Source organism: Sminthopsis crassicaudata, chromosome 3 (genome assembly GCF_048593235.1).
Source record: "Sminthopsis crassicaudata isolate SCR6 chromosome 3, ASM4859323v1, whole genome shotgun sequence".
Lineage (NCBI taxonomy): Eukaryota > Metazoa > Chordata > Mammalia > Dasyuromorphia > Dasyuridae > Sminthopsis > Sminthopsis crassicaudata.
The window spans coordinates 519,745,372-519,766,357 of NC_133619.1; the positions used below are offsets into that span (position 1 = coordinate 519,745,372).

The 20,986-nt window shown below is 39.0% G+C and overlaps 1 long non-coding RNA gene across 1 annotated transcript; it reads right to left on the reverse strand.

Moving 5' to 3' along the window:
* Window positions 1-3,168: 3,168 nt before the first annotated feature.
* On the reverse strand, window positions 3,169-7,992 carry LOC141559784 (uncharacterized). The gene is made up of 4 exons (XR_012487550.1): window positions 7,700-7,992; window positions 7,491-7,584; window positions 3,770-3,881; window positions 3,169-3,390 (listed from the first exon to the last, which is right to left on the reverse strand). It is a non-coding gene; the product is annotated as an uncharacterized LOC141559784 (long non-coding RNA).
* Window positions 7,993-20,986: the final 12,994 nt, after the last annotated feature.

Below are 20,986 nucleotides of genomic sequence, written 5' to 3' on the forward strand. Positions count from 1 at the left end.
CTGAGTGAGATGACCGGGATAACTAAGGTACTGAGCTTCAAGAGGTAATGAAGGCACCGGCTGGATGGGTCAGTGGATAGAGCACCGGCCCTAGAGTCAGGTGCTCCTTGCATCTGGCCTCAGACACTTAACACTAGCTGTGTGACCCTAGGTAAGTTCCTTACCCCAATTATAAAGAGAAAGAAAGGGGGAGAGAGAGACACACACAGAGACAGAGAGAGATAGAGACAAAGACAGAAACAGAGAGAGATAGAGACAAAGACAGAGACAGAGAGAAAGGGAGACATAGAGAGAGAAAGAGAGAGAGAGAAAGTACTTTATTCCTTTCAATTCAATAAACATTTTGGTGCTTATTGAATATAGATAAATGTGTGAGGGCTGGAGAAAGTTATGTTATAAAGCTATAAAGACAGGACTGAGTAGAAGTAGAGTGAGAATTAGTAAGCAAGACTTGGATTCCAACCCATTTAAAATACTAATCTTGTGACCCTGGCCCCTGGCCTCTCTTGTTTGGTCTGTAAAATGGGGATGATGACTGCATAGCATTCAGATCCCAGAGCTGTTGTAAGGATCAGATGAGATAAGATATGTAAGCATCCTACAAGCCTGAAAGCTCTATGTAAATGTCAGCTGTTACTATAGTGGCTGTTAACATTATTTTAAAACAAGGTCTCTGTCTTTATAGAAATCAAAATTTTAGGGATGTAGGGGATGGAGTGATAACATAATACATAAAGATAACTATAAGTGATATAACAATATTAGCTTTTTTATAGACAGGAAAGCTGAGCCCCACAGATTGTGGGTCAGAACTGGACTAGATTCATAGATTCATAAATTTGGAACTAGAAGAGATAGCAGAATCCACCTAATCCACCTCCTTTACAGATGAGGAAGTTGAGACTGAGAAAAATTAAGCAATTTGTGTAAGATCACATAGATTGTAAATGACAGGGTCTGAATTCAAATCCAGGTCCTTTTATTTATTATAATAATATATATTATAATTATATTACATTCATATATGTAATTATAAATATAATAATATTCTAAATCTAGCAGTCTCTCCACCATCTTTTGACTCCCACCCAGCTCAGTATTCAGCATTCTACTAAACTGTTGAGTTGGAAAGACTCGAAATCTCTATGTCTGGTGCATTTCTTAGATTAGAGTTAAGGGTTAGGGTTCATTGTTGTTCTTCATTCTCAAAGAGAACCAAAATGACATCATTATGTTAGATTGGAGTGTGTCCAACTGAGACTGATCAGACCAATATGAGCTTGGAATGCTCTGCCACAAGTCAGACAAAAATAGTCCCTATAAACATTTGGGGTGGATTCTCAAACTTTTGCATCTCATGTTTCTTCTGAGATAATTCAATTCTGCTTTGAATTGCTCAGAGAACATAGTACCTTCTCTGATGAGGGCACTCCATGCTGGGTGGTCCTGTGCCAGTGTCTCCCATGTCAGAGATCAATCAGTTCTACAGTTCTTAAGAGAGACTTTGAGAGTGTCCTTGTATTGCTTTTTTCTGACCACCTTATCAGCACTTGCTCTATATAAGTTCTCCATAAAATAATTTTTTTGGTTTTGAATGTCATTAGGCTACTTTTGTATGGCAAAGGGTTAGAATTACGTATTTACAGTTGCATACATTAAGTGCTAAAAAAGTTCTCATTGACTCATTCACTTTTTACTTTTAAGAAACCGAACCATGTGCTCTTTCTCTCTTCACATATGCACAGAGCCAGAATATGTGTATGTGTTTTATATATTTATATATATATTTTAGGACCTTGAACAAGGTCTTGCTCTGTCTCAGTTACTGTATCTGAATGAGAAGGGAATCTAGAGACAATTTAGTCTAGTTCATATATATAAAATGCATGTGTGCATATATGTGTGTATATATATATATACATCTACAATATATTTATGCATCTACACATATATATGCACATCTATTATAGATATTGACTTCCATATGTGTTGTTTTTCTGTGTGTGTATTATATATGTATATATAATATATGTATATATGTATATACATATAATACACACACATGCTCCATGTATGACAGAGACAGAAACAGAGAGACAGAGGGGGAGAAAGGGGAGAGGGAGAGGGACAGATATGTGTGTACTTATGGATGTATAGGTATAAATATAGGTTTCTTCCCATTCCCCTTCTCAAGCCCAGAGATGGAAACCTTTCTCCTACATTCAGAATTGCCAGGCCTTCTGCCATCAGTGGTCGGAGCACAGCTCTGGATTCTCTGGGAATGCTGGGGGCCTCTTTAGTTAGCTGGAAATTTTTTGCATACCACTTTTGAGTTTTCAAAGTGTTGTCATGTCTCTGATCCGATTTTGATCCTCACAACAAGCAGATCTGCTATCCCCCCTTTACATAGATAACCAAGGACAGGAATTCACCCTGGGATTCCCACCAGCCAGAGATCAGTAGCCCACAACTAGCTGTGTGACCTTGAGCAAGGCATCGTGGAGCCCTAGTTCCTCAACTATAAAATGAGTTGGATTAAATGGTCTTTAGATTCCTTTTCCAATTCTCTAATCCCATTCGGAAAAAGAAACCGAGGCACAGAAAGGCCAACTGATTTGCCCAATCTCCCGCAGTTGGTGGTAGAACAAGGACTTTAAAATCATGTTTCACTCTCAGTCCAGGGCTTTTTCCACGATAAGAATTAGGAACTATCAAGCCACAGTGGGAACAGAGAGATAGATTTGCCCTCTCCCTCTCTCCCACCACCAACCTTGTTCTGTCCCTGAAGGGTCATCCCCCTGGATGGGGAATGGTGAAAGGGGCTAAGGAGAAAGAACTTTGTCTCAAGAGCTCTCAGTTCAGACTGGAAAGAGGGTTTCTTCCCCCAGCAAGGCTTTATCCCCTCCCCAGCTCCCTCGGGCTGTGGCTATTCCTTCTTCAAGAATGACTCCCAACTTTTCCTCCAGGATTCCCGTTATTTGCCTCATCTTTTCTCCTCCCCCAGGCCCTGCCTGTAAATTTCACATTTTAAACTGGTATTGATTTCCTTGCTAATGCCCCTTGCCAGGGTTGTACAACACACATACAGACAAAGCCAAACAAAACAAAAAGGGCTGTTCAGCAGCTTCAGAAACAAATGAGCAAAAATAGGAGGTTGTTGTGGTGGTGGTAGTGGTGGTTGTTTAATTTAAAGGGGGAGAGGGATGGAGATCAATCACACCCAAACAAAATCTGCAATTTAGACTTCTCTCAGGGTATCTCCCTGTCCCTGGCACTGAGCTCTTGGAGCACAGGTGGTCCTCACAGGTGGTGAGCTTTGAATGGGTATGGAAGACCCAAGAGAGCTGTTTTCTCATAAAAAGGAGTATTTTGCCTTTTCCATCTTGTTACCTGAAATGAGAGAGAAAAGACTTCGGCTCCACCATTACTCAGAATCTATGACTTTAGGCCTCCTCTGCCCTCTCTCTCTACCCAATTACCCTTCCCCCCTCCATAGCTCCCTTTTCCCTTGGCTAATAAGTAATCCTGAGAAGGTTTGCGTACTTTGCTTATTGTGTTTGGCTCAGGAAATATATTTTCTTTACCACCCCCAACCCCAGGCAAATGCTTTTGGAGTTCCATCTGTGAGACTGTGCACATGTAGCAATTGGGTTTAATCTCATTTTCTGGGTAACTGGAGGAAGCTAAAGGCCAGCAGGCATGAACAGCACTCTCTCAGATCCCTCTAGGGGAATGAAAACCCAGGGTTAGAGGCCTAGCCATTTCTTACCTTAAATTCAGGAAAGCTCTCCTTTTTTCTTCTCTTTTTCCCTTCTCTTTTTTTCCTCTCATCTCTCTCCTCCTTCTTACTTTCCTTTTATTTTTTTATCCATTAAGCAGGACTAAAATCAGAGAAGTAATGATACCTGAATCCAGACTTATTAACAAACCCAAGACACATGTCCTCTTTCCTTCACATTTACTAACTGCACTTCCTACACCCCATAGAATATCTAGACAATTCTAACACATTCTCACTGCCGCAATTCAGTGACCATCCTTCTCTAGGGAACATGATAATAAAGATGTTCCTTCCAAGGCTAATTTCACACTGGAGGGTCAGTCTCTCCCATTAATGGCTTTAGGATTTGGGGTTCCAACTAAAGGAGCCAACAGACTTAATAAGTGCTTATTTAGGTTGTAGGTTTGATAGCGATAATTGTAGTTAGAATAAGAAACCTTAGTCTAAGGGTATATCCTTGCAACTTAGTATTGAGAAATATTATTATGGATTCTTTGTTTCATCCGTTTCCTGGCCACTCTCTTTTTTTTATTCCCTATGTTGAGATTTCCCTGTGATCATTCTACAGAAAGTACAATGGGAACAGCTTGGGACCTGATTGAATATGAGAGATCAAAGGACAGGTCAAAGATAAGACCAAAGTTATGAATGTGGGAAACAGGGAAAATCGCATTATCACAGACAGAAATGGTGAATTCAGAAGGAAGAGCAGGTTTATAGGGGAAAATAATATTGTCTGCTTTAGGTAGCTTGTGTCGCCAGTGGGTTGGTAGAGATGTTGGAGCTAAGAAGAAAGGTCAGTACTGGACAGGGGATTGTGGAGGCACTTAAAAGTGGTGTTTGAAGTCAAGGGAGCAAATGAGATTGCCAAAGAAGATTGTCTGTAACGAAATTAGAAAAGAGCAAAGGATGGAACAGTCGCTGAAGACATTGAGAAAAGGTGGAGGAACGAGCCAAGGAGGGAGGTAGAAATAGGATCGGAAGGCAGGAGAGAATATGCCAGAAAGGGAGGGCAGTCAGAATATCCCAAGAGAAGTCATGGAGGATGAGGGCAAGCAGAACAAGGGGAAACTAGCTGGAACAGTGGGTCTGGAGTCGGGACGTCTGAGCTGAAGGCTAGCCTTGGATACTAGCTGTGTTATCCTAGGTGAGTACCTTACCCTCCTCAACTGTAAAATGGGAATATCTAACGCCCATAGTTATTGTGAAGGTTTTAAGGCACTTAACACAATACCTGGAAAATTGTAAGGAATATATAAATATTAACTCTTACTTGGAAAAAAGCCATTGAATTTAGGGATTAGGAGAGCACTCTGAATTCAGAGTAGGTTCAACAGTGTGGTTGGGACAGAAGTTAGATTGTGAGAGATCAAGGAAAGGGTATGTTCAGAGGCATTAAGAATAGACAACTTTTCCATAAAATTTAGCAATGAATGGAGGGAGATAAGTGGGGCTGTCGTTGAAAACTAAAGGAAGCCCCCCCCCTTTTTTCTAGAATTGGGGAAAACCAAGATTCTTTATAGACAAATAGGAAGCAAGAAGTACAGAGAGAAGAGACAAAATCTATGGCAAAAAAAATTTTATAAATTAATTTTTTGAAAAAGAAAAGAAAAACTATGACAAAAAAAAAAGACTATTATAGAACCAAGGGCCTATTAAGACTATTAAGAACCAATGTTAGGAAGAATTAGGATCTAAAGTACAGGTTGAGAGATTAGCATTAGCAAGGAGTCAGAATTCTTCCTCCTCTGTGGACCTCAGAGAAGGAGCTGAGATTGGGGTTGATGTTGTGAAGTCATAAAAAGCATCATTGAGGGAGCTCTTACTGACTAAATGAAGGAGAAGATTACATCATCTGCTGTGTGAGCAACTAGGGTGGGGGGAGGAAGCGGGAGATGGAGTCCTGGGGCATGAGATAAGGAGTTGATAAGTATGGAGTAGAAGGACTATCGAGAGGTTGAAAGGGCCCAGACAAGGTCATGTTACATAAACGTCTTGTTGGTGAAGTCAACTTAATTTCATGATTTTCTAGAATGAGGTACACGACAAGGTCAGGACCAGAAATCTAGAAATTAGATGGCCAAGCGGGTCTCATTTCCAACTACTTTGACATCTCTATCTAGAACTAATGCTACTGAAATCCCTATCTTATCCTCCAAACCTGCTCCTTCTTCTGAATTTCCTATTACTGTCTGGGGTATGACCATTCACCCTGTCTGCCACATAAAAAACCCTGGCTTATTTTTCACTCATTTGTTTATATCTTATATTCAATCTGGCTGCTCCAAGTTGTTCACATTGTACTTTACACAGCATGCTCACAGGGAAAACCCAAGTGAAGGAACTGAAAAAAAAAAGAGGAGGGGAAAGACAGAGGAGAGACAGAGAGACAGAGAAAGAGAGAGAGAGAGAAAGTTGAAATAAAATGGTTAAATGATTGAATTTTTTTTTTAATTGAAAATAGTGTTTCTTAATGATGCTAAGGTGGTAATGAAATATTAAAAGGGCAATCTATGAGGATCAAGGCTAGGAATAAAGCAGATGAAGCCAGAGTTGGGGAGACTGATTAGGACAATGGGAAAAATCCAAGCACCTGGAAGTCAAAATAAGAACAAAGAGGTTTAGAGTGGCAAATGAATAGGAGAGATAGAAGAATAAAAGGTTATAATTGGAAAGTTTCAATTTCAAGATTCAGATGGATGGAATACATAGATTGTATGGATTTCAAAAAGCAAAAGATTATTGAGAGAAAGAGGGAAATTTTTGATCTAGAAGTGTCAGTGAATAGCAGCTAGGAATAGAGGCCAGTCCCTCCTCATAGTCCTGTGAATCTATAGAAGAGAAGAATTGCTTTCCAATGCCTTATGGGTTTCAAGGAAAGTGATGACCTCAAGGGAAAAGCTGGGTTACAGTTAATTCAATTCAATTCACCAAATATTTATGAAACAAAGGCTGTTTAAACATTATTTAATCAGTTAAAGTACAGAGACAGAAGGAACATTGGTTGTAAAGTTTAAGGATACAGGGAGTTTGTTGAGAATAGAGCAGGGGTATCAAAGGGCAGAACAGAATTGTCTAAGAGCTGAATGAACCAGATTGAAGTGGGCTTAGGGAGCCGTCAAGATGAACAGAATAGTGATGAGGATTTGATAGGAGATAGCAAGGACATGATACTTGCATGTAAGGCAGGTGCATCAGAGACTGATTAACCATCCTGAAAGATGGAAAGTAGAAAATAGTGAAATGCTGGTAACTTAGAAAAGGGGACCATTAAGGCAATAGACCCTAAATAATAGAGGATCTTGAGGAGATGATCCACCCTAAAGTTCAAAAGTTTTCAGATAAAAGAAATATTGAAGAGGAAGAACAACAGAACCTGACAATTATTTAGATGTGGGAAAAAAAGGAAGAACCAAAGATGTTAGTGTGATTTTAAACAAGGAAACCAGGGTTATGGTGAATGGTGGCAGACATGGTAGAAATAAGTTGTATGTATGAACAAATTTGAGAAATTTTGAACTGGAGGTGTCCAGGACAGCCAGATTCTCATTTGTCAAGGTTTGACTTAGTCAAAATCCTGCCCCAAAGAAGGACATCAGTGGAACAAGGTCACCTCTAATGAGCTCCTCTGGGAGAGCACAAGAAGAAATTTTGATGATATTAAAAATATCAAAAATTTATTTAAAAGGAAAAAGAATATATTTCATACCTTACATGAATCCTTCCCATTTCTCCCCTTCCATTGATGATTCTTTTCCTAAAACTTCACAGAGCCTTTTCCCTTAAATCATTTCGAGTAAGTTCTAGGATAAATCAATCAACAAACATTTATAAATCTCTATTATATTCCAGACACCATCCTGGGTAGGAGGGATACAAAGACAAAAAATTAACAATCTTTGCCCTCAAGGAACTTACATTCTATCAGAATAGGTGAAATAGCACATGCATATACACAGACATGCATACACATATGTATATACTATACATATCTATGTAATCAAATGTAAAACCTACTCAAAGAAAACATGAGGTACTTTGGAAAAGGCCCTAGAAGCTGGGCAGATCAGGAAAAGCCTCATATAGGAGGTAGCATTTAAAAGCTTTGAAGCTTGGGACTTTGAAGAGCTTTGAAGAAAACTAAGAGTCTATGAGATGGAGGGGAAACGAATATGTATTCCAGGCATGGGACCACAGGGAATGGAAATGGAGGGGCCTATGTAGGGAACAGCAAAAAAGGGAATCCAGCATTCTTCAACAATGTAGTTCTATAACTGCCATTTAAGAGGGAATCCAAGTCCAGCTGACACTGATCCTGATTCCAGGTACAGACACCTCCTCAGCAGCCGCAGCCAGACTTCATTTGCTTATGCAGAAGGTATCCAACAGGTAGTCCCCAGGTCAGGCTTTATGGGATTTCAGCTAAGTGAGCAATCTCCACTTTGGGACCGTAACATCTTAAACCAGTGCTGCAGCTGTAGCACGGTGTGCCCAGAGTCAAGAAGACTCATCTTCCTAAGTTCGCATCCAGCCTCAGACACTTACTAGCGAGGTAATCGGGAACAAGTCAAATTTAATTTTGTTTTCTCATTCCAGAGGGAAATGGCAAACCATTTCAATATCTTTGCCAAGAAAACCCTGAATGGGATCACTAAGAATCAGATAAGACTGAAACAGCAACAATATTTAGCCAGGTGGAAGTTGGGACAAGGGGTCAACTATACCTAGCTAGTTACCTAAATCTACAGAAGTGGCTAAGGCCCATGAGGCAAATAGGCTTATATGAGTAAATGATATTTTGGGAGTGTCAGTGTTTGTTATATTGGGCCAGTATTATGATGTAATATATTAATATAGCATATTATTGTTATGTAATTTTAAATTCTAAGATAGATATTTAGATATATATTTAGACACATATTTATATGTAAATAAGTATAATATATGTTATATAGTATATAAAGTTGAATAAATTAGACTGGTTTAGTTATAGAATCATTGATTAATTATTTATAGGACCATTGATTAATCAATTAAAGGAATATTAGAAGCCCTCTAAGCCATCCATTTCATTTTTAAAATGAAGAAACAGTCTCAGAGACTTATCCAAGGTGACACAAAAGTTTGTGACTAAAGTAGGATATGAACCAAGGTTTTCTGAGTCCAAATTCATCTCTCTTTCTACTTTACCTCTCAAGGATCATAAATAATAGAGGTCAAAGGGACCCCAGAAATGACTTAGTTCAACTTCTTTCAGAAGCATGAATTCTATCTACAACATCTTAAAATAGTCAAGTAACTCAAGATTGAGAAACCAATTATTCAAAGAAATCCAGGCAAGAAGGAGGAGACCATTTTAAGAGAAAGTTAGGGTTCAATTAATTATTTTAGCAAAAGATGAGGACCAGAACACAAATATTTTTCAGGTAGTCATAGAAAGGAAACTTTCCCCCAATCTAGAATAGAAATAGACTGAAACTCAAGAAAGATAGATAACCTTCTCAGGTTGTCAGTGGAAGGAACGCAGCTTGAACTGAAAGAGGGAGAATAAAGACCAAAACAATTGAGTGGATACCCAGCAGTTGGGGAATGCCTTGAATAACTTATGAATATAATGGAATATTTTTTAAGAATTTATTTAAGAAATATATATTTCTATAAGAAATGATCAGCAGGCTGATTTCAGAAAAGCCTGGAAAGACTTACATGAACCGATGCTGAATGAAGTGAGCAGAACCAAGAGAACATTGTAAGACAGTAAAATAATAACAGGAAAATCATGTGATGATCAACTGTGATGGACTTGGCTCTTTTCAACAGTGCATTGATTCAAAGCATCCCAATAGATTTAGAATAGAAAATGCTATCTGCATTCAGAGAAAGAACTATGGAAACTGGATGTGGTTTGAAGCATAGTACTTTCACCTTTTTTTGTTTGTTTGCTTGCTTTTCCTTTCTCATGGTTTTTCCCCTTAGGGTCTGATTTTTTTTTTTTGCACAACATGACAAATATGGAAATATCTTTAAAAGGATTGTACCTATATCAAATTGCTTGCTGTCTTAGGGAGAGGAAAGGTAAGAGAGGGAAGGAGAAAAATTTGGAACACAAAGTCTTAAAAAATGAATGTTAGATACTATGTATATTTGGAAAAATAAAATATTATTTAAAAAGAAACAATAAAACAAAGAATCAAACTCTGGGCCTGAACAAAGGAATCCAGAATCAAGAAAACCTAGTAATGGCTTTCTCAACAGACCATTTAATCAATTTATGTGCTCAAAAATACATTATTTTTATTTTTATTTATTTATATATTATTAATTACATATATAGAACTTTTAGCTTCATGTATCTTATCTACAATATCCTAAGGACTTTTCTATCCAACTTGTGCCTGAAACCTCTGATATCAATTGTCTCTCCCTATTCAAATGTGAGTTTCTTGGGAAAAAAAAAAAAAAAAAAAGAGTTGATTGTCATTGGTTTCAGTCTCATTTGATTCTTCAAGACCCTATTTGGGGTTTTCTTGGCAAAACTACTGGAGTGGTTTTCCATTTCCTTCTCTGGCTCATTTTATAGTTGAGGAATTGAGGCAAATTGTGTTAAATAATTTGCCTTATATCCCACAGCTAGTGTCTGAGACTGGATTTGAACTCAGGCCTTCTTGACTCCAAGCCCAGCTCGGCCCTCTACCCACTGTGTCATCTAGTTGCCCCCTTATTTGGTAAGTATTTAATAAATGCTCTTCCACTCCATATCTTTTGGTGTGTATAATAGTCTTCTTCTCTCAGGAAGACAAATCTGAGACTTGTTTGCTCAGCCATGATGATTAACAGTGAGAAAGAATGTGGGAATATTGATAGAGGGATGCAGTTCAGGAAGGTTGGGATCTGGGTCCTGGGGGATGGGGGGAAAGGAGAAAGAAAGAAAATCCATTCTACCTGACCTAGAAGGTGTGGGAAGCCCCACTACAAAGCAGAGTGATTTCAGGGAGGTGTTTGTGAGGACATGGAAAGCAATCCTCCAAGATGATTTTTTTTGGGGGGGTGTACTAAAAACTTTTGTACCCTAGGGCAAAGTAAGATTGTAGTTCCCCTCAGAAATGGGCTTTCCCTTTTGTAGTGGCAAGGAACTAGAAACTAAGTGGATGACCATCAGTTGGAGAATGGCTGAACAAGTTATGGTATATGAACGTAATAGAATATTATTGTTCTGTAAGAAAAAATCAGGAGGATGATTTCAGAGAGGTCTGGAGAGACTTACATGAACTGATGCTGAGTGAAGTGAGCAGAACCAGGAGATCATTGTACACGGCAACAACATGATTATACGATGATCAGTTCTGATGGAGGTGACTCTCTTCAACAATGAGATGATTCAGGCCAGTTCCAATGGACTTGTGATGGAGAGAGCCATCTACACCCAGAAAGAGGCCTATGTAAACTGAGTGTGGACCACAACAAAGTATTTTCACTTTTTTGTTGTTGTTTGCTTGCATTTTGTTTTCTTTCTCATTCATTTCTCATTTCTTTTTGATCTAATTTTTCTTGTGCAGCATGATAACTGTAGAAATATGTATAGAATAATTGCACATGTTTAACATATTGGATTACTTGCCATTTAGGGGAAGGAGTGGGGGGAAGAGAGAGAGAAAAAAATTTTAGAACACAAGATTTTGCAAGGGTGAATTGTTGAAAACTATGCATATGTTTTGAAAATAAAAAGATATATATGTATGTACGTAGGTATATATATGTATATATATATATACATATATATATATATATATATATAAAGAGAGAGAGAGAGAGAGAGAGAGAGAGAGAGAGAGAGAGAGAGAGAGAGAGAGAGAGAGAGAGAGAGAAGAAAGAAATGACCATCAGGATGATTTCAGAGAGGCCTGGAGAGACTTACATGAACTGATGATGAATGAAATGAGTAGAACCAAGAGAACATTGTACACAGCAACAAGATTACATGATGGTCAATTCTGATAGACATGGATCTTATTAACATGAGGTGATTCATGTCATTTCCCAATGGACTTGTGATGGAGAGAGCCATCTGTGTCTAGAGAGAGGACTATGGGGACCGAGTATGGATCACAACACAATATTTTCACTTTTTGTTACTGTTTGCCTGTATTTTGGTTTTTTCTCTCTTTTTCCCTTTTTTGATCTGATTTTTTTTTGTGCAGTACAATAATTGTGGGGATATGTATAGAAGAATTGCACATGTTTAACCTATATTGGATTACTTTCCATCTAGAAGAGTGGGGAAAAGAGAGAAAAAATTTGGAACACAAAGTTTTACAAGGGTGGATATTGAAAACTATCTATGCATATGTTTTGAATGTAAAAAGATTTTTTAAAAGATGGGCTTGTGCATCCAGAAACTGTAGCCTGTGTCTCCATGGCAGAACTAATGACATAAATCACACACTCCATCCTCCCCTGCAGGTGAAGGTGAAAAGTGGGGGGGTTGGGTCACCAGGAGAGAGACACCGTAATGACAAGACCCTGGGAATGGTGACCAGGGATGGGATCAGAAGACCATCGTGAGGAAGAAGAGAGTTAGCAGCCAAGAGACCCCAAGGTAACCTCACAAAAAGGGAGTCTCCCATACCCACTTGTATTCAAGACACGCCCAGTAGCCGACAGACGCCTGGACACTTGAATGTTGTGTGGACACTTGGAATATGAGGAAAGTAAAGAGAAAGAGACCCAGTGTCCATATTCTTCATTAAAATCAGCCACTTGCCTCTTTTTGTAGCTTCCTTCTTCATTTTGCATGATGAAATTTAATAACCTTTTAGATTCCTAATGTTTGCTGGAATCTTGGGTAGTAATGTTCTCCAGTCGACTTTTTCCCCCTTTGCTTTTTGTTCACTGTCTGTCCCAGCTCAGCTTGACGGCTTATCCAGAATGGGTCAGTGCCCAGAGGCGAAATTTGTAAACAAATAACTTTCACCCAACATGACAGCAGTATAGTACATTTCAAAAGGCCCAGGCATCAAAGGGACAATGGGGGCTCTCTCCTCATCTCACTCATGGCAGAGTGCATCTCCAATCTTGGCGGCTGGAATGTGGAGATCCTGACAGAGGGAGGCAGCTCAGGAGGGTTGGGCCTGGATCCTGGGGGTGGGGGAAACGGGGGAAATCTACCTGATCTGAAGGGTGTGGGAATGTCCCACTGGGTAGCACAGTGATTTCAGGGAGGTGTTTGTGAGGACGTGTGAAAGCATTCCTCCGTGTGTGTGTGTGTGTGTGTGTGTGTGTGTGTGTGTGTGTGTGTGTGTGTGTGTGTAGTATTTTCTTTCTCCTTTTCTTCCTTGTTCTTTTACTCCCCATGAATCTTTTCTCCTGGGCTCAGGGAGTCAGAGAAAGCCAGAGAAATGTTATTTTCTTCTGTATTGTAGCAACTCCTGTTCCGATTAACCCCGCTGTTTTTAATCTGAAGCATTTGCAATTCCTGCAGCATTTGGGTCCTCGGAATGCCAACCTCAGATTACATCTCCATGGTCTGCTGGGTGTGTGTCAGGGCCGGAAAGGGGGCAGGGAGCAGCTGGAGGGGGAGAGAAGGAGGAGGCAGCCACACACAAAGGACTTTTATGCCCTAGACTCTGTGTTAAACCAGGTACAATGTGAAATCAAAGATGAGATGTAAGGGGGAGGCTGTCCTGTGCCCCAGTGTGAAGAAAACATCCTGCTCTGAAGTTATTCTGACTCTGAGTACAATGTAATTTCTTCTTGGGCAGTATTCTGATAGCCTGACCAGCAGGAGAGGCTGAGAGCCGCGCAAAACTGATAGTCAGAAGGCAAAATGAGGCTGAGATCACTGCTCCAGGTCCTGAGCTTAGATTTCCCAACTCTTATTTGGAGCATAGAAGGCCCTGGCACCCACCACCTCACTCAGACCCAGCTTCCATCCAAAGTCTGTGATGTCCTGATGGACTTTAAACTTCCTTCCTTCCCTCCCTCCCTCCCTCCCTCCCTCCCTCCCTCCCTCCCTTCCTTCTTTCTTTCTTTCTTTCTTTCTTTCTTTCTTTCTTTCTTTCTTTCTTTCTTTCTTTCTTTCTTTCTTTCTTTCTTTCTTTCTTTCTTTCTTTCTTTCTTTCTTTCTTTCTTTCTTTCTTTCTTTCTTTCTTTCTTTCTTTCTTTCTTTCTTTCTTTCTTTCTTTCTTTCTTTCCCCCCCCTTCCTCTGTCCCTCTCTTCTTTGTCCCATGTCTATTTCTGTCTCACTATTTCTGTCTTTCTCTCTGTGAGATATTAAAAGGAACTAATAAACTAAAAGTTTCTTCCCTTACTCCCAGAGTTGCCCCAAAGTGGAAAATTTGGGCTACAGCATATTCCCCCTCACCAGATCAAGCAAAGAATATATGACCCCTTTTTAAAGATGTTATCAGTGGATTTCCTATTCAGGTACAGGTTGCACTAGATGATCTCCGAGGCCTATTCCAACGATTCAGTTGGATAACTCTGGGTTCCCGAGTATCTGAAAGTTCAAGAGGACATCTAGATAATCCTGCTTCCTCTGAGTAAGTTTCTAGTCAAACCACCCAAGATATAAAATCGTTTGCTTCATTTAAAAGAAAAAAAAAATCTTCAAAGAAGGAATCACTATAATATCCTCCAGCATCACATTACAGCATCAAACAACTTTGGCAAGTGGGGTTTTCTTCCAGGGGTTTAACCTCAATCCCCTATGTTGTAATTTGAGCCTCTTTCTCCTTGTTCTGTGCTCAGAGAGAATCTTCACCTGTTAAACCAGGAGCTGTTCGTGTCTCATGCCAAAATCCTTTGCCCAAGAAACGACCTGCTGCTTTTGGCAGAGCCCAGAAATCTGAAGAGCTCAAAAAACAGCCTAACCCAGAGGAGGCCAAGGGGGGTTGACCATTCTGAGGTCATTCAGGCTGAGTAATTCAGTCAAGAATGAGGTGGCAGGGTCAGGTAATTCCTGTAAAAGGAAGGTGCTTGCTTCGATTATCTAGGTCATTGAGTCCCCAGAGTCCTGGCCAGAAAAGTCTTCATTCTCTTGTTAAACCACAAAGAAAAAAAAAAAAAGCAACTTGGTAGGTATTTCAGTTTCCTAGGCAGAAATAAGGGAGAGGCTTGGCTTGCTCCCCCCAGAAGCCAGGAGCTTAGAAAAAGGTAATCAGTTCTGGGCTAGCTCCCTACTTTTTTAAAAAAATTATTTTTATTTATTTGTCTATTAATTGATGGATTTTTTAGCAAGGAAGAGGACATGTAGCAATATAGTACTGGCACATAAAAATAAGTGAGTCCCTGACTCCTCTACCTCCTGACCTCCAGCCATCTCTGCCTTTGATAAAAAACAGTTTCATTATGGAGTAAGACAATGTGGTCCAGAGCTTCAGGAAAACTACCAAATGGGTGTGAGAAACCCACCATTTTTCTTAATTAACCATGGCACCTTGCCTATCATTGAAATAAATAGCAGGCGTGCCCTAAAGTCACCACAAGAGAACTGCCATTCATCGCTGTTCTGAGAAGAAAATGACCACATGATGAGTGACAGAAGAGGAATAATTAAGAAAAATGGTGGTGGGCAGACTCAGCAACACCAACAGGATAGGTGCTGCCCCACTTGGTGTCCTTTGACAGGCAGCATCCTGCTTGAGGAAAGAGCCCATCCCAGGAGTTATTGGCTTGCCACAGCATCAAGGACCCATCTCATATGTAGGTAGAGCAGGTGGCCATGTGACACGATGTGGGGGCTGCTTCCCCAAGCCATCTCTCACTCCACTGTCAATGGGGCCTGAAATCCTACAACTGGAGCTCAATTCTGAGTTACCTTAGGGTTTCCAAGTCTCATGGACTCTCTTTTAAAATGCAAATGCCCCTGGGGAGGAGGAGTTTTGACCCATGTCAGTTCACAGTTTAGAAAGGAAACTTAATAATGAAATGTGCACAAGGCTTAGAAGCAGGAGTTGAGTATATTCTATGTCATTACCTTGCTATGTAACCGTGAGCAAGTGAATTCATCTCTCTAGATCTCAGTTTACTCATCAATAAAATGAGTAGAGTGGACTAAAGTAAAAATTAAGAGGAAAAGAAATTAATGAGAAAGTTAACAAAAAGAAGAAATTATATTTGGGATAGGCAATTAAAACGAAATAATGGATTAAATAAAAGGGAAAGAGGTTAGGAAAACACCTATTTCATAGTTTTGTCCACAGGGTTTACCCTACAAAGGGGAGAGGGGATGGAGTGGGAAGGGGGAGGGGGGTTAATCAGAAAAAGTCTCCAAACTAATTCCTTGAAAACTACGAGTAAGATCTGAGATGTGTGCTCTCAATTGTTTAATGTCTATAGAAAATATCTAAATATCAAGAAAACAGCCATTCCCCAGCTTCTTCAAAGAAAGGTTTTCCCTTTTCCAAACAGAGGGAGATAGTGGTCATAATGGTCATTGGTGTTGGGGATGGAAGCTTTGTAAAAATAATGGAAAAATCAGAGTGACTGAGTGACCTATCATTAAACTATGGTAAACTCTCATTTGCTCATGTGGATTATCTACAGGAGGTTTTAAATCCAAGCTTAGTTTTACTCTACCACCCCATTCCCCAACCCCCCATCCCTACCCTGCTATCTTCTTGGGTATTGTACATCTCCAATGAGTGAGTTATATACTTAAGGAATAAACACTAATCTTACTATCAGCTTAAAGCAAAATATAATTAGTTCAGGCTTTCATTACATTTCCCTCCTAAGAGTTACACTTAGCCACTGCTCTTCATCATCCAGTCTCTTCCCCTTCCAAAACACACTATATATCTTTTATCACATCACTTCCCCTGCTCAAATATCTTCAATGGAACCATGTTGCCTACCAAAGATCAAAATCCTTAACCAGATAGTCAAGATCCCACCACAATCTAGTATCATTGTACTTTCCTGGCATTAACTCTCATTCAAGCATTTCTCATGCTTTATTTCCTCTGTGCTTTGGTTCACATTATCCTTCATGTCTATGTCCTCCCTCCTATCTCTGTTTAATACATTTTTACAAAAAGAAATGTATACTATTCCATCAAGACCCAGCTAAAATGCTGCTGCTTTTGTGAAACATTCCCTGATTCTTCAATTGGGAATGGTTTCTATTTTGTATCATTTCATAGAATTAAACATTCTTCTAATGCACTTATCAAATTCTAATTTGTATTATAGTTATTATTATATATGCCTCATTTTCCCTTTACTAAATTATAAGATCCTTTAGGGAAAGGCTTTGGCTCCCAGAGTTAACACTCATGTCTACCTTCCCTTCATTCTCTGAGACCAGGCTACCACAAGCTATATTACCTGAGCAGTGGTAAGAGATGGGACAGAGATGAAGTCTCTAATGAACTGGGAAAGCTGTTGAACTAGGACTTCTCTGCTGAAAAGAAAGCAACTGTGTGGACCTTGTTGGATCATTGACTCATTCAAAGGCTTAGAGGTCATTAATTAGGAATGGGTGAGAAATAATCAAGTCCAACAGTTGTCCAGGAAGGATGGATTCTCTTTGCCTTCAATAACCCTTTTCCCTAAACTCCAGCTGCCTATTCAAACTTCTCCTTGCAAAGGCCCTGCTCCTCCATGACATTTTTCCTGATCCTTCGCCAAAAAAACAGAATACTCTCCCTCCTCTGAATTAATTTAATACAGTTCAACAAACATTAAACTCATGCTTTGCACAAGTACTGTACTAAGATTTAGGGGAATGTAGAGATAAATAGGACAATATTTCTGAGAAGTTTATAGTTTAGGACAGAGAATTAGAATATGATAAATGCCTAGAAGTAAAAAGTGCCTCTATCCATTATAATAATAATAATAGTATCTAGCATTTATATAGTGCTTTAAGGTTTACAAAAAGCTTACAAATAAGATTTCATTTGATCCCAAAACATTTTTGGAGGTAGGTACGTTTTATAGATGAAGAGACTAGACAGGCACTGAAACTTCCTAATGCAAAGCCTTCCTCACATCATATTTATGCTTTTAAAAAAAAATCTCCCAATGTCTATTTATTGCTTATAGGATAAAGCATGAACTTAACCTGGTATTCAAGGCCTTCCACAATTGGATTTCAATGTGCCTTTCCAAATTTCAAATGATCAGTTTTTGTATGGAATAGTAAAAGGGTTCTAAAGTTTTCTTCTGTCATAGACCTCTTCTCAGCATAATGTTTGTAAATATATAAAACAAAATACATAAGATTAAAAGACAAATCAAATATAAGTAAAAGATATTTTTTAAAAAGAAGTTCACAGACCGGGTGAAGAATCACTAGTATAGTAAAAAGAAAGCTGGCCTTAAAATCAGAAACATGTTCTAGTGTTGTGGCCAAAAGCAAGTCTCCCAATTTCACTTTCCTCATATGTAATATGGGAACAATATTATCTGTCCTCATATAGTTATATTGAGATTCAGTGAGTTAGTATATATAAAGCACTTTATAAATTTTAAAACATTTATAAATCTCAGTTATTGTATTTAATTCTTACCCTAGCCCTTTGTTCTCTTTAGGCTTTCCTCTTTCTTTCCTATTTTCCTTCCTTTTTTTTCTTTATTTTATTCTCACATTCTATTTTCCTTCTTCTTTTTATATCTCTCTCCTTTACATCTCCCCTTCCTGCCTTTCTCTCTTCCATCCATCCATCCATCCATCTATTCTCCCTTCCTTCCTTCCTTCCTTGCTTCCTTCCTTCCTTGCTTCCTTCCTTCCTTCCTTCCTTCCTTCCTTCCTTCCTTCCTTCCTTCCTTCCTTCCTTCCTTCCTTCCTTCCTTCCTTCCTTTTCTCCAGCTACCACTGAAGATCATTGTACTCTTAAGATGGCCAACTGAACCTTGTTGGGCTAAGAAGCCAAAAGAGCATTTGTAATCAATGTGGGTATACAGAAAGAACCCAGTGTACTTATATCTGTCTTTACTAGTCACAGTGGTTCATTTGTGTGCATTTGCATTGTGAACCTAGTGGGACAATCCTCTTGTTGTATATCATTTGCTTTCTCTTTTCTTGTGCACTCAGTGAACTTGCCTCAAATATCTGTGGGGTGAAGGGTGCAAGGCTTCTGAGAGCGCTTTTTGTAAAATTAATAACACTGAAGCATTGTTCGAAGAGAAGTTTGGAAAAAGAAAGAAATTAGAAAAGGAAAGGGAAGGGGAGGGGAGGGAAGGGAAGAGGAGGGGGAGAGGGAAAGGAAAGAAAGGGAAGGGAAGGGGAAGAGAGGAGAGGGGAAGGGAAGGAAGAGGAAGGGAGCAAAGAGGAGGGAAAGGAAGATAGGAAAGGAAAAAGAAGGGAAGGGGAGGGGAGGGAAGGGAAGGAGAAGGAAAAGAAGGGAAAAGAAAGAAAGGGAAAGGAAGGAGAGGGGAGAAGAGGAAAGGGGAGGGAAAGAAAGGGAATGTAAGGGGAGGGGAGGGAAGAAGAGGGAAAGAAAAATTTTTAAAAGGGAATAAATAAATATACCAATTAATAGGAGTTGAAATAGACCACTAACAACAATGGAAATCAACAAAGGTCTCCTATAGGAGGGGACACTTGAGATGAACCTAATCGAAAAGGAGCTAAGAATCAAGGGAACAAGAAACTCAGGAATCAGTAGAATATTATACAAGGCTAAGTCCAGAAAGAGTTACCACTGAGAAGATGGTCTCCAGATGATCCTTTTTTTTTTTTCAGCCAAAGTAATCCCCACAACACAGTTATATGTACCTACACAAGCATATTTCAGATTGACTTGGCTAGTCCCTGCTTATGCATGGCTAGATTTGGTTTGCTTTGCTTAACTCCATTTCTTGGCTATAAAGGAGAGTTCTATGGGGATGATGGAAGAAATCATTGAGAAGAGATTAGGAACATAAAAAAAGACTATCGGTGCACCATTTACTTTTTTTTTAAGGAAAATACCTATCACAGACAAAATTACACATTCTTTAAATATTGTTGTATGTTGTAATTTATAGAAAAAAATTTTTTAAATAATAGCTAGTATACATAGTGCTTAAGATTTTCATAGTGCTTTACAAATATTATCTCTCATTTTGTCCTCACAACAACCCTGAGATATATGTGTTATTATAATCATCACCATTCCTCAGATGAGATAGCCAAGGCAAAAAAGATTTTCCTAAAGTTACAGCTAGTTAGCATCTGAATCTTGACTTGAATTCAGGTCATCCTGACTTTAGGTCCAGCTTTCTATCCGTTGTACCATCTAGCTGCCTCTGCCGTACAGACATATCTTGTTTCATTGCACTTTATTTTGCTTCACAGATGCATCAAATACACTGTATTTGATGAGTTGAAGGTTTGTGGCAACTATATGGATCAAATCATGTTTCTCTGTCCCATTCTGATAATTCCTGAAATATTTTCAATTTTTTCATTATTATTATATCTTTATATAATAATATTTTATATTATTTATATGTTATATTTTTAATATTTTCATATAATATATTTTATATAATAATTTTGATGATATTATTATATCATTATTATATATATGGTAATCAGTGATCAGTGATCTTTGATGTTACCGTTATAATTGTTTAGGAGCTCCATGAGTAGCACTCATATAAAACAATTAATTTAATCAATAAATATTGTGTGTGCTCTGACTGCTCTGCTGACCAGCCATTTCCCCATTTCTTCCTCTCCTTGGGCCTCCTTGTTCCCTGAGACACAACAATATTGAAATTAGGCCATTTAATAGCTCTACAATGGTCTCTTAGTGTTCAAGTGAAAAGAAGAGCCAACTGATTTAGCAAACTTCATTGTTGTTTTATTTTAAGAAATTGCCACACAGTCCTTTTTGTAGTGGCCAGAAACTGGAGACTGAGTGGATGCCCATCAATTGGAGGATGGCTGAATAAGTTAGGGTATATGAATGTTGTGGAATGTTATTGTTCTGTAACAAGAGGATGACTTCAGAAAAGGCTGGAGAGACTTATAGAAATTGATGCTAAGTGAAGAGAGCAGAACCAAGAGAGCAATAGCGAGACTATATGATGATGATCAATTCTTATGGACATGGCTCGTTCCACCAATGAGATGATTCAGGCCACTTCCAATTGTTCAGTGATGAAGAGAGCCATCTACACCCAGAGAGAGGACTGTGGAACTGAGTGTGGACCACAACATAGCATTCTCACTCTTTCTTTTGTTGCTTGCTTGCATTTTGTTTTTCTTTCTC